Below are 6,016 nucleotides of genomic sequence, written 5' to 3' on the forward strand. Positions count from 1 at the left end.
CTGTCCCCTCCCTAGAGGCTAAGGATAGTAAATGAGACAGCTGGTAATATTCTCAGCTCCAGGGTTCTGGTAGGCGGTTTTTATTTCGGGGGTTTGGAGATGGTTTTTAAAACTGAAATGGTCTGTCCTCTCCCTCTGCCTCCCCTCCCCTCGCTGGAGGACTGTAGTAATTGTGGATCCTGAAATCTCTGGATTGTATTTTTACAATGCCCCACCAAAATATCTCCAAAAGATACGGTTTCCATTGGTTTGTGTCCCTGAGTCATTCAATAACACTGGGCAAGTTCCTTAACCTAAGTCACAAAGTTCTTTGCAAAATAGGTTAATAATACCTTCTTCACAGTGTCAATCAGGACTGCTCAGTGCACGTGAAACAGGACTGCTGCACTGCCACCCCCAGGTGACGCCATCCTCATCGGAGTCTGTGACTGGCCCAATGCAGAGCCAGGTGGCCCAGTCTGTGCTGCCCTGGGAAGCAGTCTTACCTAACAGTGCATATGGTTCACAGCAAGCAGTAAGTGGTAACGAGTGTAGTAATTATATTACAGTCAACTTTTACTTGCAAGAAAGGTGAACTTGCCTCTGGATGCTTCAGAGAGGCTTGGATTAATAGCAAAAAGGAAATCAGCAAACGTTAGGCTGTCCAGACCAGTTATTATGTTTTCACATGTGTTATTCCACTTAACCTTTGCAACCACTCCATAAGAATATTATCACCTCTCTTTGACTGATTAAAATCTGAAACTCAGGGGCGCCTGGGTGGCTCAGTTGGTTAAGCGTCTGCCTTTGGCTCAGGTCACAACCCCAGGGTCCTGGGATCAAGCCCCATGTTGCAGGGGAGGCGTCCCTGCTCAGTGCGGAGTCTGCTTCTCCCTCTCCTTCTGCCCTTCTCCCTGCTCCTGCTCTCTCTCTCTCTTGCTCACTCTCGCTCTCAAATAATCTTAAAAAAATAAACAAAATAAAATAAAAATTTAAAACATAATAAAATAAAAATGGAAAGGAACCATTTCCCCCACAGAAAAGAGAAGAAGAACAAATTCCGCTTGGTGGATCTCCAATCCAAAACCCAATTCCTAGGCTTGTGTCTGATGGTAATTCCAATGTTAACATCCCACACCGAGGCTGTCTCCCAATATCCATTCTCCCCTTCTTCCGTGATAATCTGATTTTTAGCCAGTACCTAACTTTCCAGGATAATGACTACATTTCCCAGCCTCCTTTTCAGATAAGTGTGGTCACATGACCAGGTGATAGGCAATGGGATGTGAGCAGAAGGTACAAGCTCAAGTTCCAGGTTGTGTTGAAAGGGAAGGCATGCCAAATGTAGATGTGGTGATGTGACATGATGGATTTTGTGGGCAAGGATGCCACCCTAAAGGGAGGGGAGTGATAAGACAAGCAGAGCTTGAGTTCTCTCTGCTACCCAGACTTCCTTTGGTTTATTATACTGTCTTTTGGATCTCTGCAGCCAAATTTACATCCTGAGTAGTACAGCAACAAACCTGCCAAAAGAACAAGCCGCCTCCATTCAACCTTTCTACTTGAACCACCTTGCTCCTCCCACCCTTAAATACGGGTGACACTCTCACTCGAAGTCTTTCCTTGTATCTGGTTTCTCTCTATACGTCCTTCCTTGGAAATCTCATCTACTCTCATAGAAGAAGACTGCAAACCCTCCTAACCCTGCCCCATCTCTCAGCACCAGCACTGCTTACCAACCTCTCCTCCCTGATGCATTGCCAGCATATCAAACTCTGTATGTTTAAAATCAAGCCCACGGTTCTCGCTCTCCTTCTCACACACTCGCACACTCACCACAGAAGTAAGGGTAGACAATCTGTTCTTCTGATTCCTTTTAGTAAATGGAGCAAATGACACCACCATCCTGCCAGAGCCCAGGCTTAAAACTCTAAAGCAGGGGCCACAATTTCAAATGCTCATGGAGACCAGGCAAGTAACAGGCAAAAGTGGAGATAATGGAGAGCTGAAGGGCTCAGGACCAACCTAACAGAGCAACTACTATGTGGCTGAATTCTCACATGTAGGAATATGGGTACAATGTTGTAAGGTCTTCTGATTTTTCAAAAGAAGTAAAAGATTTAGATTCTATGCTGTATGCAATCTCCCTCGATTTGTAAGACAACAAAAGCTATCTCCCACAGAGATATTCAAAATATTGAACTAGTAATATATAGAGATCAATATGTAAATCAAAGTTTCAAAACAAATCTTGTCATTTTCTAAATATTATAAAATGACTTGTTAAATAATATAATTTGTGGCAAAAATAATTCATCAGATCATTCCAGTAAGGGTAAATCATTTATATTTGGAAATTATTCACCTTTTGATGCAATTGTCACTAAATTTTGTCCCTGTATGAGTCCTGATTTGACATAGGGAGCAACATCAAATTCTTCCAGCAACTTCCCCATTAAATTGATAATCACTGGATGAGTTAAGTAGACTGTTTTTCTGAACATCAATGATAGTTTGGCGTTGAATCCTCAGCTTCTGAATAGCAATTGCATTTAAATATTTTCCAGACTTCCAGTCTGAGGCTTTTATATATTCAGTATTTCTGTTAGTGACTAAATCACAAAAATCATTTGTTGAAATACCTTTTAGCCAGTTGGCTTAATTGTTCACCTTCAATCTTTGGAACTGCACAAACCAGTTGGCCAAATTTCAGGACTCAGTAATTTGAAGGAATTGAAAAGTTCATTACATTTTTCACTTTTGTCCTCAAATACCTTTTCATATTATCTGTTGGACAATCTTACAGTTTTTCTATTGAAATTGATACTTTGCTTAGTTTCAAAGAGTATACCTATTTTTTTAAATATCTCCACCTTCCACTTTTGTTTCAAAGTTTATGTTATAGACAGAATGTCTTCCCAAAATTCTTATTAAAGCCTACCTCCCTCCCTAACATGATAATTAGAATTAGATAAGGTCACAAGGTGGAAGTCATAAGGATTATGCTCTTATAAGAGTCACCAGAGAGGGGCGCCTGGTTAAGTGTCCAACTCTTGATTTTGGCTCAGGTCATAATCTCAGGGTCGTGACATCTCTGGGTCATGACACTGAACCCTGTGTTGGGCTCTGCGGTGGGTGTGAAGCCTGATTGGGATTCTCTCTCCATCTGCCCCCCCTACCCCACTCTCACACTCTCAAACAAACAAAAACAGTCACTAGAGAGCTTGCTTCCTCTGCTCTGCTCTCCATCATATGAGGATGCAAAGAGAAGTCTGTGGTCTGCAACCTGGAAAAGGAACCTGCCCCACGCTGGCACCTTTATCTGACTTCTAGCCTCCGGAACTGTGAGAAATAAGCTTCTGTTGTTTATAAGTCACCCAGTCTGTGATATTCTGTTATAGCAACCCAAACAGACTATGACAGTTTACATACATCCTGTTGTTTCATCTATAGTTCATTAAGATATCAGCTACAATAATTAAGTCATTTTCCTCATTAAGCTGAAATAAATTTTGACATTTCCATGAAAATATCATTTATTAAGGCCAAAACACTTAAAACATGTTTTTGAAATGGCTAACCACTCTGTTTGTTTTCTCTGACAGTGAACATACAGAATTTATTGATTTCCAAACTGCTTTTGAAGCTCTAGCACTTCAAGTTGTCCATTCGATTTTCTTTATGTAATTTGCAGTTCTTTCTGATCTTTATTTGATGTGTGATAGTAAATACAGCATATTGAGAAAAAAAATGAGAATTACTTGACTTATATCCGGTATTGCTTTAACCAAAATTAATTAAATTTGGTAACTTAGTGCCAAGTTAATACATCCAAATTTTTTCTAAACTTTTGGCTGAAACCCCAGACTCTAATATTACACTGGTACTTTCTGTACAAAATCCAATGACTTTTTTTTGTCATAAAATACTCCAATGACATTTTTATGGAAATATTTTTCAATGGAATATAATTTTTCTTGCCCACAAAAAAGTTCAATACATTGTATTAAATGTGGTTCTCGATGCCATAAGTTCAACAAAAACCATTGTCTTCAAAATCATGAAATTTGTATTTTAAGCAAATTATGAAAACATCTTTAAGTAAAACAAATGAAGTTTCTTTGATAGTGATTTAAAATCATCTGCCTTGGGGAATCAATTGCCAATGGCGAATGATTTAATCAATTATGCTTATGGTAATGAAGTTTCCGTAAAAACCCAAGAGAACAGGGTTTGGAGAGCCTCCCTCTTGGTGAAACATGCAGATTCAGGGACAGTGGCCCACCTGGAGAGGGCAGAGCTCTGTGCCCTTACCCACATATCTTGCCCTATGCATGTCTATCTGGCTGTTCCAAGTACGACTTTTTGTAATAAACTGGTAATCTACTAAGTAAAAAATTAAATGAACTGCCCTGATTTATGTTTTCCAAAAAGTTGTTTTCTCATCTATGTTTTATAACTGGGGGGGGGGTGTCCATATACCCAAATCCACATCAATAGCATTCCTTTAGAAATTCTATTAAATATTTTCATAAAAATGCCCAGTTATATACTGTCAAAGATTTCACTTGAACAAGTTTTAACAGTATCCTGATGAAATACACATTTAGAACTTTAATCTCTTAACACATAACTTTTGAGCACTATTTGTATCCAACTTTTCTGTCACTACCAAGAAGTCAAATTCTTGGCTGGAAAAAAAAATTATTTTTCATTCCAGAACTACAGACTTTACATGATAAAGTTTATTTAATACAAGTTTCATTTTGTGCAGATTCTTGCACAGCATCAAAACAGAAAACAGGTCTCAGGCTGGGACTCACTACTATTGTAGTTCCTTCTTTGTCCTGCAGATTAACAAGATTCATGTTTATTATGTTTAAAAGTCTTAAAATTTTATCCAGATTTTCCCTCTTCATTCTAGGTATTTGTTTTTAATATTTTATAATAACATCTTAAGTGTATAAAACACTGCACAACTGCTTCCAAAAGAATTACAAAGTGTGAGGAATAAAATTATTTTAAGTAGTGATTCTCCTAAAGCAATTAGTATTTTGTTAACATAAGCAACTTAGCCAGTCCCTTCAGTGACACAGGTCAAACTATGTCATGAATATTTCTTGGATGTGGCTATATCAGGAGGCCCATTTCCAATGGTACTAATATCCTAAAACTATCACCAGTGAGTTTATATTAAAATTTATATTAACTAATTGTAACACCACTATTACTATAATACTATTTACCATTAGGTAGTTCAATAATTTAACCATCAGTATGGTGCACAATGCATACTGGCTAAATCAGCTCTGGTCTATCTGCTGGATTTAGTCCAGGGGCTGCCAGTTTTAAGCCTCTGACCAAAACTCCAGAAGAGATTATCAATGGATCCTGGATTGGAAGATGGGCTGCATTTCAGAAGCAGCTCTACAAGCGTAGTCCATGGTCACTTTTTTTGTGTGGAAGATGGGTATCAAGTGATGTCACACCTGGACCACTTCACTACTTAAAGTTACCTACCTGCCTCTGGTAACATTGTAACTTCCCACCCCTGGGTTTGATTCTCAATAAAAGACTTCCTGTCCTACCAAACTTTCTGAGATAAAGATTTGCAAATTCTGGCCACACGCTAGAAATGGGAAGGAGGGGGCAAACAGAAATAGCAATCACTAAATTAATATTACCAAAAAAGAATCTTGCCACATCTACACCTCCAACTTAGATCAGTCCAGGTCATGATTTAGCTCCCTGAAACCTTCCCTAATCCCCAGCCAGCATCACCCTCTTCCTCTAATGATCACAACTTAAGTCTCTCTTGTCTCTGTTAGAACACTTATCACATGCTACCCTGTAATTACACATGGCTCAAAAATAAATTCCAAACTCCGCGTCTAGCATACCTTGCCCCACCCATTATCCCCCAAGAACGTTAAATCATATTGTTTCTCTTCACATAGCCCTTGCCCCAGCCAAAAAGGACATTTCCCCCCAAAGATCTTAGCCGGTCATACCGCCATGCCTTGCTCAAAAAGGTTTC

Source organism: Eumetopias jubatus, unplaced genomic scaffold, assembly GCF_037043125.1.
Source record: "Eumetopias jubatus isolate StellerSeaLion01/CBP00866 unplaced genomic scaffold, mEumJub1_p1.0 scaffold_1, whole genome shotgun sequence".
Taxonomy (NCBI): Eukaryota; Metazoa; Chordata; class Mammalia; order Carnivora; family Otariidae; genus Eumetopias; species Eumetopias jubatus.